Genomic DNA, 10,864 nt, shown 5'->3' on the forward strand with positions numbered 1-10,864 from the left:
TCTAAGCCTGTTTCATAGTTATATATAACCAAATTATTTGATTATCTCAGTTGCAAATCTACTAATTAGGGTAATTTGTTGCTTTAAAAGAACAAAAGCAACTCAATAAGGTTGTAGGATAGAGTGGCAGTTGTGCAGTTGGAGGGGGGAGGGGGTGGGGGGTGACACCTGCTTGTATGTCCAGGAGGGTTAGGGTATTTTTCAGGGAAGACAATATTTAAGTCAAGCATTGGGTGCTCTGCATTCAATAAAAAGGTACTGTTCTACTATTGGGAACAGAGCTGAGCATAAAAAAAATTAAAAATTTATTAAACTTTTGTTTCTCATTCCTCATCAGATGCTGCCTACAGACAGGAGCAAACCAGCACCAGGCAGCCAAGATTTAAAGCTTATCTTCAGTACTGTGAGTGCTGTATATTTTACTTTGTAATCCAGCTCTTGAGTGAACCAGACTGTCCGCCAGTTTGTTCAAAGTGATTAAACTAATGCAGGAAAAACAGAAAGCAACAAATTCATGCACACAGTTAATTGATCACCTCCAAGTGTACATTTATTACTGAAGGGTGGACTAATTTGAGAAGGTTACAAAAACAGAAAAATCAAATTAACACATAATGTCAGAGAAAAAATTAAGCCAAATTTAAAACAAAACAACATTGCATCAGCCTAGGCAACATTAATTTTGCATCCTCCTTGTTTGCTGCTTTCTAGTAAAGTAATTATTTCGGAACCTAGAAGATCATTAAAATCTTTACTCTGAGATCAGAATGAAGAGAAAAAGAGTGCTGGCCATTAAGCAATTGACCTTCCATAAAAAAAAAATTTGCAGAAGCCAAGAGCAGGTTCAACTTCTACATAATAAAAAAATCACTAATTAAATTACTTCTTGTTAAATTGATGCTTAAAGGCCAAGCAAATGAACAAGTCAAATTCTTTTACAGGGATTTATTAATTCAGTTCTTCCAAGCAACAGACGCTTTACTCGGCTGTCTAATTTTTACGTACAAAACAATGTTCAGTTTTACATACATTGGGTCCAGAATGTAATTTTGAAATAAATGGAAGAAATTAAATTTTGATTATTTAGGAGGCTGATTTTGTTTGAAGAAAATTTATTGTTAAATTTGAGGTGACATGCATTTGTTGGTTAAGTACTGTTAATGGTCTTCAAAAATGACCTTGATAGTCACTATCTGTTTTCTCCTGTATTAGTGTTGATTATTACTTTGTTCAACAGTGTCACAACTTTATTTTATCAAATGCCAAGTTCTGCTAAGATTATTAGGAGTTAGGACAGATATGCAATCTGCCAAATGGTTAGGAAAAGGGGAACATGTACTCACACTTTATTTAAACCTTCAAGTCATTATTAAAGTCATCCAAAACAACTAGTTTATACTCAGTAGATGTCTCTTTCTCACTGATGTGGTGCTGAAGTTACTAAGTGACTCGGTGGTTGACTGTCTAACTGAAATTGAAATTTTTTTGTTCTTTCTTTTTTCACAAAATAAGCCTAGAAATAGTGTTTGGTGGTGTTTTGGATAGAAAACAAGCCTCTCCAGACTATAAAAATGTTGGTTTTACATGGTAGGCAATTTGGATTTTTCCTAAGGAGTTAGTCCATGATTTTTGGATTTTTTCATTTTACTGTTAGGCGGTGTTTGGGGGAGAAAACAATTTGTGGTTCTACACTATAGAAATATCAAAATAACTCTGTTAGGTAGCCACCAAATTTGATTTTCCAAAGGGGTTATTCCATGATTTTGGTCAAAAATTTGCAATTTCTTTGTTCTTTCTTTTTGGGCAAAGTAGGCCTTAGGAACAATTTTAAATAGGAAAAAAGCCTTTCTGCACTATAAAAATATTAATTAAAGATAGTCACCAAATTGGATTTTTCCTAAGGGGTTAGTCCATGATTTTGGACAGAAATTTGAAACTTTTTTATCGCCTCTATTTGCACAAAATAAGCCTAGAAAAAATGTTTGGTGATGTTTTGAATAGAAAACAGATCTTTCCAGTCTGTAAAAAAAATCAGTTTTACATGGTCACCAAATTGGATTTTTCCTAACGGGTTAGACAATGCTTTCGGTTAAAAATTTGAAATTTCTTCATTATTCCTTTTTGGGACAAATAGGCCTAGAAATTGTGGTTGGTGATGTTTTGCAAAGAAATTAAGCCCTTACAGTCTACCGGTATAAAAATATCGATTTTACATGGTCACCAAATTATGTTATTCCTAAGGAGTTAGCCCATGATTTTGGTTAAAAATTCGAAATTTGAAATTTCTTTTCTTTTGGGCAAAATAGTCCTAGAAATAGTGTTTGGTGATGTTCTGGATAGGACACAAGCCTTTCTGCAGTATTAAAATATTAATTTGAGAGTGTCATCACTTTGGAATTTTCTCAAGGAATTAGTCCATAATTTTGGACTTAAATTGAAATTTCTTCTTTGTGTGTTTTTGGGCAAAAATGTCCTAAAAATAGTGATTGGTACTACGATTGGGGAAGTTTCAAATAGGAAACAAGCCTTTTTGTGGTATAAAAATATTGATTTTTGATAGTCACCAAATTTGATTTTTCTAAAGGGGCAGTCCATGATTTGGGACAAAAATTTGAAATTTCTTCTTTGCATTTTTGAGAAAATTGGCCTAGAAATAGTGTTTGGTGATATTCTGTTTTTGGGCAAAATTTTGAATTTTTTTTCATTTTTTCTTTTGAACAAAATAAACCTAGAAAAATGTTTCGTGATAGTTTGGATAAGAAGCAAGCCTTTGCAGACTTTAAAAATATTGATTTTGCATACTCACCAAACTGGATTTTTTCTAAGTTGTTAATACAATGATTTGGGGCAAGAATTGAATTTTATTTTTTATTTCTTCTTTTTGGACAAAACAAGCATAGAAAAAGTGTTTGGTGATATTTTTTATTAAAGCAAGCCTTTGCAGACTGTAAAAAAGTCGATTTTAAATATTCATCAAATGGGATTTGTCTAAGGGGTTAGTCCATAATTTTGGGCAAAAATTTTAACTTTTTCAATTCATTGTTCCTTTTTTGGCAAAATAGGCCTAGAAATAGTGTTTGGCGATGTTTCAGATAGGAAAAAAGCCTTTCTGCAAGACAAAAATATCGATTTTCGAATAAGCCATTCTGTGCCATAAAAATATTGGTTTTAGATAGTTGCCAAATGTGAAATGTCCTAAGGGGTTAGCTCATGATTTCGGGCAATTGGAATTTTATTTTTTATTTCTTCTTTTTGGACAAAACAAGAATAGAAAAAATGTTTGGTGATATGTTTGATTAAAGCAAGCGTTTGCAGACTGTAAAGAAGTTGATTTTAAATAGTCATCAAATGGTATTTTTCTAAGGGGTTAGTCCATAATTTTGGACAAAAATTTTAAATTTTTCATTATTCCTTTTTGGGCAAAATATGCCTAAAAATAGTGTTTGGTGATGTTTAGAATAGGTAAAAAGCCATTCTGCACTATTAAAGTATCGATTTTAGAACAAGCCATTCTGTGCCATAAAAATATTGATTTTAGATAGTCGCCAAATGAGAAATTTCCTAAGGGGTTAGCTCATGATTTTGGGCAAAAATTTTCATTTTTTCATTTTTTCTTTTTGAACAAAATAAGCCCAGAAAAAATGTTTCATGATATTTTGGATAAAAAGCAAGCCTTTACAGACTATAAAAATATCGATTTTAGATAGCCACCAAACTGGATTTTTCGTAAGGGGTTAGTACATAATTTTGGACAAAAATTTCAAATTTCTTCTATGTTTATATCTGGGCAAAGTAGTCCTAGAAATAGCATTTGGTGATGTTCTGGATAGGAAACAAGCCTTTTTGCATTGCAAAAATATCGATTTTTGATAGTCACTAAGTGGGATTTTTCCTAAGGGGTTAGTCCATGATTTTGTTCAAAAATTTTAAATGTCCTTATTGTTCCTTTTTGAGTAAGGTAAGCCTAGAAATAGTGTTTGGTGGTGTTCTTGATAGAAAACAAGCCTTTCTAGACTATAAAAATATCAATTTTAGATTGTTGCAGTCGGAGATTTTTCCTAATGGGCTAGTCCATTATCTAGGACAAAATAGGCCTCGAAATAGTGTTTCAGTGACGTTCTTGATAGAGAAAAGTCCTTTCTGTACTATAAAAGTATAGAGTTTAGGTAGTCGCCAAATTGAATTTTTCTTAAGGGGTTAGCCCATGATTTTGGGCAAAAGTTTGAAATTTTTTTATTGCTTCAAAATAAATCTGGAAAATGTTTGGTGATCTTTTGGATACAAAACAAGTCTTATTTGGTAGATTGCATATCTGTGTTAACTCATATATCCATTAATTTTTCTGTGATCTTGTTGGGTGCATTTCAAATCTCTCTTGCTTATCCTCCAGCCCCCTCTGAGAAAACAAGAAATTTTTCAAGAACATGGAAAGACCACTCTGCAGAATGACTTAATACATTTCATAAAAAAATTTGATAGTCCTTGATGAGCTGGCTGCTAATTAATTGCACTTTATACAACCGATCAAATACACCATCCTGATATATCTAGTACAGCGTTTTCACTTTGGAGGGGAGAGTGCAGAGCAGGGAGAAGGTCCTGTTCTCTCGGTTCACTGTATCCATAGCAACGTATTCTCAAAATTTGAATGTATAATGAAAACAAAATTCTCACTAAAACACAATTAAGATGGAATGAGTTGTCAGTATTTTTTGTGCAAAAATATACCTGAAATTTCAACTTTTTCGTGGAGGAAAAGTGGGGAGATTTTGAAAACCTGCGCCCAACCTTTTCGATTCCAAGAAAGACCAACATGTTACATTTATTTTGTCAATAAATTATGGAATCAAGGCAAATTGAAGAGACTTTTTCTCGATGCACAGCACCTAGTTAGGAGAAGTTACATGTCATAGCTGTAATAGCTTGGCACCTTGGAACTGGAAGTTCACAGTAACTAAGGACTTGTAAATTAGCGGTTTGTTTCTCCATAACAATGCAATCCAGAAATACATATACAACTTGAAACTGTGGTTTACAGCAACTCGTCTCAAACTCGCAATCTTTTTTCGGCCGTTTTTTAGAGTCGTCGCGTAACATCGTGAGACCAAAGAACGACCGCAAAGAAGATCAAACAAGTTATACATCAGTTAGAACATAGCAACGTTTACCAAATCATTTGGGGTTTTCTATGCATATGTATTTGTGGGTAATTTTAATGAGAAACAAACCGCTTACTGAATAAGTCTGAAGTTTATTCCCTTATGTTCTCCTAACTTTTGGAGCCCAAGCAATCACAATGACGACGGCAACAGTGGCACCTAACAAAAGGTTTCAGATGCACGCGCGCTATTTCGTTCACTTTTCCACCGTTGTATGCAAAATAACATAAAATTATTGACTAAATTCAAGGTTTTGTAGAGATCACAAACTCCCTGACATGAAATTTAAAATTAATATCACGCATACAAATTCAATTCCCTGACAGGGCAGGGAAAATGTTATAGGTATATTAAGCATGCTAAGAAAATCAAGCGAAAGAATGCCTAATATTCAGATAACTGCGCTTTATTTTTTCAAGTGCCGATCTGACTGTCGTCGCTGTATTGATTGCTGAAGCTTTATTGTATGTGAAGCAGAACTTGGATTATTGTAAGGCCCAGACAAACAGTGAAACATTACACGCAGTAACTTTGCATTGTGTTTCTACTCCTATTAAGAGTTATCATGTAATATTAAAACGCGAAGTCTTTTCTTTACAACTTTTCGGACGTTTTTTAGGGCTGGAAACACAGTGTAATTGTAAGGCTGGTCTTTTGCTAGCGGCTTGCCACAGGCTTAAGTTTAGTGAAGTCATCAACAGCTGAAGTTTACTTATATTCAAAACTGAAGGTGTGAGCACAAAGAATTGGAGAACAGACAAACTTAGTCTTATTCTGTCGTCGTAAAGGATTAACACAACACGAGCTGGGAAAAACAAAACACACATGGTTTTGGTTTATTTTCCTTACGCTTGTGTTGCGTTTATTCTTAACACGGACAAATAAAATAAGTGCGTCGGGTTTCCAATGTTTGTGCTTATGCTTTTGTTGTTGATATTTTCACTTAACTGGCGCCTGTGTTCTTGTCGCTAGTGAGAACAAGTCTTAACTGCGCGTAATGTTTTACTGTGTCTGAGCCTTTAGGGGGTTTATCTGGTTCACTCAAGTAGTTGGATTACAAAGTAAACAGCACAGGTACTGAAGATAACAGTATTTTATTGAGGAATAAAGCTTGTCTCTGTTGTCCATTTATTTACAATAAAAAAATTATAAAAAAAAGTAATCTAGCCTCCCCCGTCCCTGCCGGGCTGCTTCCACTCTCCTCCGAGTCGGTGTTCAATCTTCTGTCCTCATTTGATATTCCAACTTTAAAATCCTGGTCTGTTTTATCTGATCACCTCATTCAAGCTGGGGGCAGTTGGACACTTAGAAAATCTGGTTGTTTGTCCCCAAGTGGGGAGGGCAGCGTGAAGGAAAGTGAGAGTTTGCTCCTCATGCCCTCAGGGTATCATTCAACTTTGTCACAATACCACACCAAATTAATTTGGAATTAAAATTAGCCAAAACTTTTTGTAGTGAAAACTATAATTTTGATTTGAAAGTGCGTGTCTGCAAAGTCAATATATCGTGAAAAATATCCAGAGTCGTGGACAAGAAAAAAGAGGGCGCAAGACAGTGAAACTCAGTCTTCAGTGGGTCTCCGTCCTCGATGCCCAGAAAATTGAACAAAGAATCGCGCTGGTCTGACCGACCTTCATTCCACAAACTTCACCAAAGAGCACAAGTCAAAAATAATCTCTCCTCTGCGAAGCTACTGATGTTGGATTTCTCTCGTCCTAGTTGTTTAGTATTTAGTATTAAGACCTACATTAAAGGAAATTTGGAAGTGAAAATAACGCGGATTGTTTACGCGTCGTTTATTATTGCTGTTATTCTAAAGAGTCGAAATTATCTGAAAGTAATAAAGCGAAAGATTAAGAAGCAAAATTTACGCAGTACTGCTACAGTGCCGCGTAAATTATGCATTAAATATTTCGTTTTATATCTTAAAATTGGTTGCCCTTATAATCTAATGTTGAATTGGTTTAAATCAGTGCCCCGTAGGTTCGCCGTCAAATTTCGCCAAACTAAAGGGATTAAAGCTATCTTGAAAGATGATTTAAATATTTGCTTGTAAATTTAAAAATTTGCTTCCCGTACAAATAATGCGATTAATTCTCTCATTGAAATAAAGGTTTATTTCTACCTTAAGAAATTAGTGCGAAAGAAATGTGAAGCTAGTAATATTTAATGTTTCAGTTCCTAAAAAAAATTTGGATTCGATAGCAAGTCTTTAAACCTATAAATCTTTATGTTTTTTGCATAATAATTATTTAAATTGTCCTATGTTTAAGTTCCCACGAGATTCGAAGCTTAAGTCACGATGGTCACGCTAGCTGTCTGTACCAGCATTGCGTGACGATCGTGACAATAGCCCAAATAGCGTGGAAATCCGGTAGTGACTTGAAAGGGTACTTCAAATCGGGAATCCGATAAATGACTGGAACTAGCCAAATGTATACATTTTTAATATAACAAAATAATGATCTTAAGTATATGGTTCCAGACCTTTATCCGAAACCCTAATTTGAAGCATCAATAATTGAAGTCACCAACGAGAAATTGCCCTACAGCGCGAAAGTTAAGACTTGGCAAAAATGTTTATTCTAGCTGTTTTATACATAAGGCTATCCGAAATTTAGGTCAAGTTAACCTGATTTTTCACACAGCCCAAGGAAATCTATTCTATGTCCTTCTTAAAAATAAGGATATAGAGCAGATTACCACAGCTGTCTGATTAATCAAGTATTTCCTTATTTCGAAAATGGTTTAGTATCTAGAGCTGATATTATTAGTCTAACATCAACAGCCATTTTTGTTTGCCTATTGTTTTCAGTTGACCAAAAAACAACAGGTAAAAAAAAAAGATGTTGATGTAACCTAAACTTAGTTTTGATAAATTTGTTATAATCTGACGCAGGAAAAAGATGAAAAATGAAATAAATTTGGACCTATTTATGAGCGTTGTTTTGTTTTTATGGTTTTAGTTAAATTTTCAGCTAATTAGGTAGGAAAAAGATGGAAATGAGATAAATTGGGACCCATTTATGAGCGTTGTTTTGTTTTGCGGTTTTAAGTTAAATTTTCAGCTAGTCAAAAACTATCAGTACAAAATTTGGCAATTATGGGAATGATTTATATGCTATTTTTGTTTTTGTGCAATATTTTGGAAAGCTATTTATTGTTAGGAAATGAAAAGCTTTACGTTTAGAAGAGAAATCCTTAACCAGTTGCCCCCCATTAGAAAGATTCTTAGTGACTATCAGCTCAATTTGATGTCATTTGTGAAAATCCATCCAAGCCAGACCAATGCCATTCAGTGCTCAGTTCTCTGCCCTCGAATCATCCGTCGACACACCTACTACGTGAGCCGGGGAGCACGTTCTTGCACCCCCGTTTTCAATCCTCAACAGTGAAACATTCCCAGACATATTGTTTGCAGACAAGCAACTTTCTTGATCGAAATGGTTATTATTTTTTTGGAAAAAGGTGTGGTATTATAACAAAATAAATGAATCCCTAAGAACATGAGAAGCAAACTCTCACCTTCCTTCACGCTGTCCTCCCCACTTGGGAACAAACGGCCAAATCTTCCAAGTGTCCAACTGCCCTCAGTATGAATGACAGGATCAGATAAAGTTTCCCAGGATTTCTCAGTTGGAATATCTCAGAGGACATCAGAATTCACACCTTCTCAGAGGCAGAGCTTCCACAGCCCAGCAGGGACGAGGTTGGCTAGATTTAAACATGACCTTTCCCAAGTGATGGGCTCCTAATCTTGTGCGTGTGCCACCTGAGGTCTGAAATTCAATAAGTGCTTAAAAAAAAATAATGAAATGCTAATGGCCTTAGAAACCAACCAACAATTCTTGATGACACCACTGGTTTCCCCATGAAATGACTCAAAAATAAAGAATAAGTGAAGAAATTCTATACTAATGACATGTCACTATTCAGATTTGGGTAGTGCTTCTGATTAGTTGTGCCACAAGGATAATGTGTCGTTACCAATCAGAAGCCATACCCAGATATGGTTAGTGACAAGTCATGAGTCATCATTTTGTCGGAAAACCAGTGATAGCATCTCGAAAAGTCAGGTGTTTTCAAAGGCTTAGCTAAGGCAAGCCTAACAAAAAATTAATAACATTAAGATAACTAATGCAAGCTCATTAGCATATTAAACAAAGCTAGATACTTCTTGGCGCTACAAGTGCCCTCGTAATGTAAACATGTATCGAACTAATGCTTTGATTATGTGCAGAAAAATGGAAAAAAAGAATGCCAAGGAGTAAATTCCTACAACTGACATGCCAGACCTTTTCAAACCTATGGAAATTGAAAAAAAAAAAAAAAAATTCCAGAGAGCAAATGTAACACCAAGAAAATTAATATATTTAAGTAGAATATACAATCAATAGTCTGCAGTCTGTGAAACCTGTGTAAAAGAATAAGTTCTCAAAAGTTAATAAAAAATTGTTTTAGTTTAAAAAAAAATCAGCAACTTGGAAAGAAATTCTTACTACTTCAAGTTGCCTAGAAAAAAATTAAACAGAGGCAGACTGGAGATTGCCTTAGACGTAACGTTCAAGTAAGCTAATGAACAATCTACTTTGTGTTATAATACTTAAGATCCTAATTTTTCTAAGATATTTCTCAAGCTCACTGTTTCTTAAGAATTTCCAGTTACTTTTGAGTTCTTTTTTTAATTAATCTGAAGATGGCAAAATCCATAGTGCACCGACCTTACTTTGAAGTGCCAACAGAGACCAAAATCAATCATCAACTTATTAACAATCAAAAAAAAAAATGAAACTCTGCCTACTTGATACTTACATACATTCTCCTTACTAGTACGATAAGAGAGGTAAGAAGGAACAGTAAGGAGAATTTGTCAAGTGAAATTGGGACTTCAAGGATTAAGGTCACTGTGGTTGATTGCTTTGCCATTCCTATCCATACTGTGCTGTGTAGCCTATAAATGTAGATGCAACTCCAGCTGTAGCTTCCTGGCCACTGATAGCCAGAGAGATGCCTTGGCTGACAAAGCTCAAGCTTATCTTTTCCCTTAATGGAAGATCATCATAACTTTTATGGTCAAGGTGTCTACATTCTACCCATATAATTATATCATAGCTCTTAGGTTATCTGTATTGCCATGATGTTGTCTTGAAAATTTAAAGATGTATACCTGTACACTACTACTATTTCTGGCAGCCTGTATAGTCCCTGACTAAAGTAATATGTTACTTAGGAGGTTTGGAGCTAATATTGTGCTAATGAGCTTGCTGAAGAATGTTTAATTCTAGCACCAATACTGTATAAGTGGACTCCTGGTCCTTTGAACCTCTTGATTGTTCAAATTAAAACTTGTTTTCCTTCCCCTGAAGTCACTGTATTTTTTATATTATGCCTTGGAATTTCTCAAACAGAAAATGGCAAGAAAGCCCAAGGCACAAAACAAAGCTTAACATCTCTCTAATTCTTTGAACTCCTAGTTTTGTAAAACCAATTTCCATTTTCACAAGAGGTTCAAAAAGTCATAGTTACACTGTGTTAAGATAACACAGGAAGCACAAGAACTCCTATAATGAAGACAAGTTGCAATAGAAAGTGGACCTATGAAAAGAATTGAGTGTGTGGCGAACTTTAACAAAAGGAATAAAATTAAAGCAAAGTTAAAAAATTCTGCCTGTATGATTTATTTTTGCTGTGATAAGTTTTTGATG

Source organism: Porites lutea, chromosome 6 (genome assembly GCF_958299795.1).
Source record: "Porites lutea chromosome 6, jaPorLute2.1, whole genome shotgun sequence".
NCBI lineage: Eukaryota > Metazoa > Cnidaria > Anthozoa > Scleractinia > Poritidae > Porites > Porites lutea.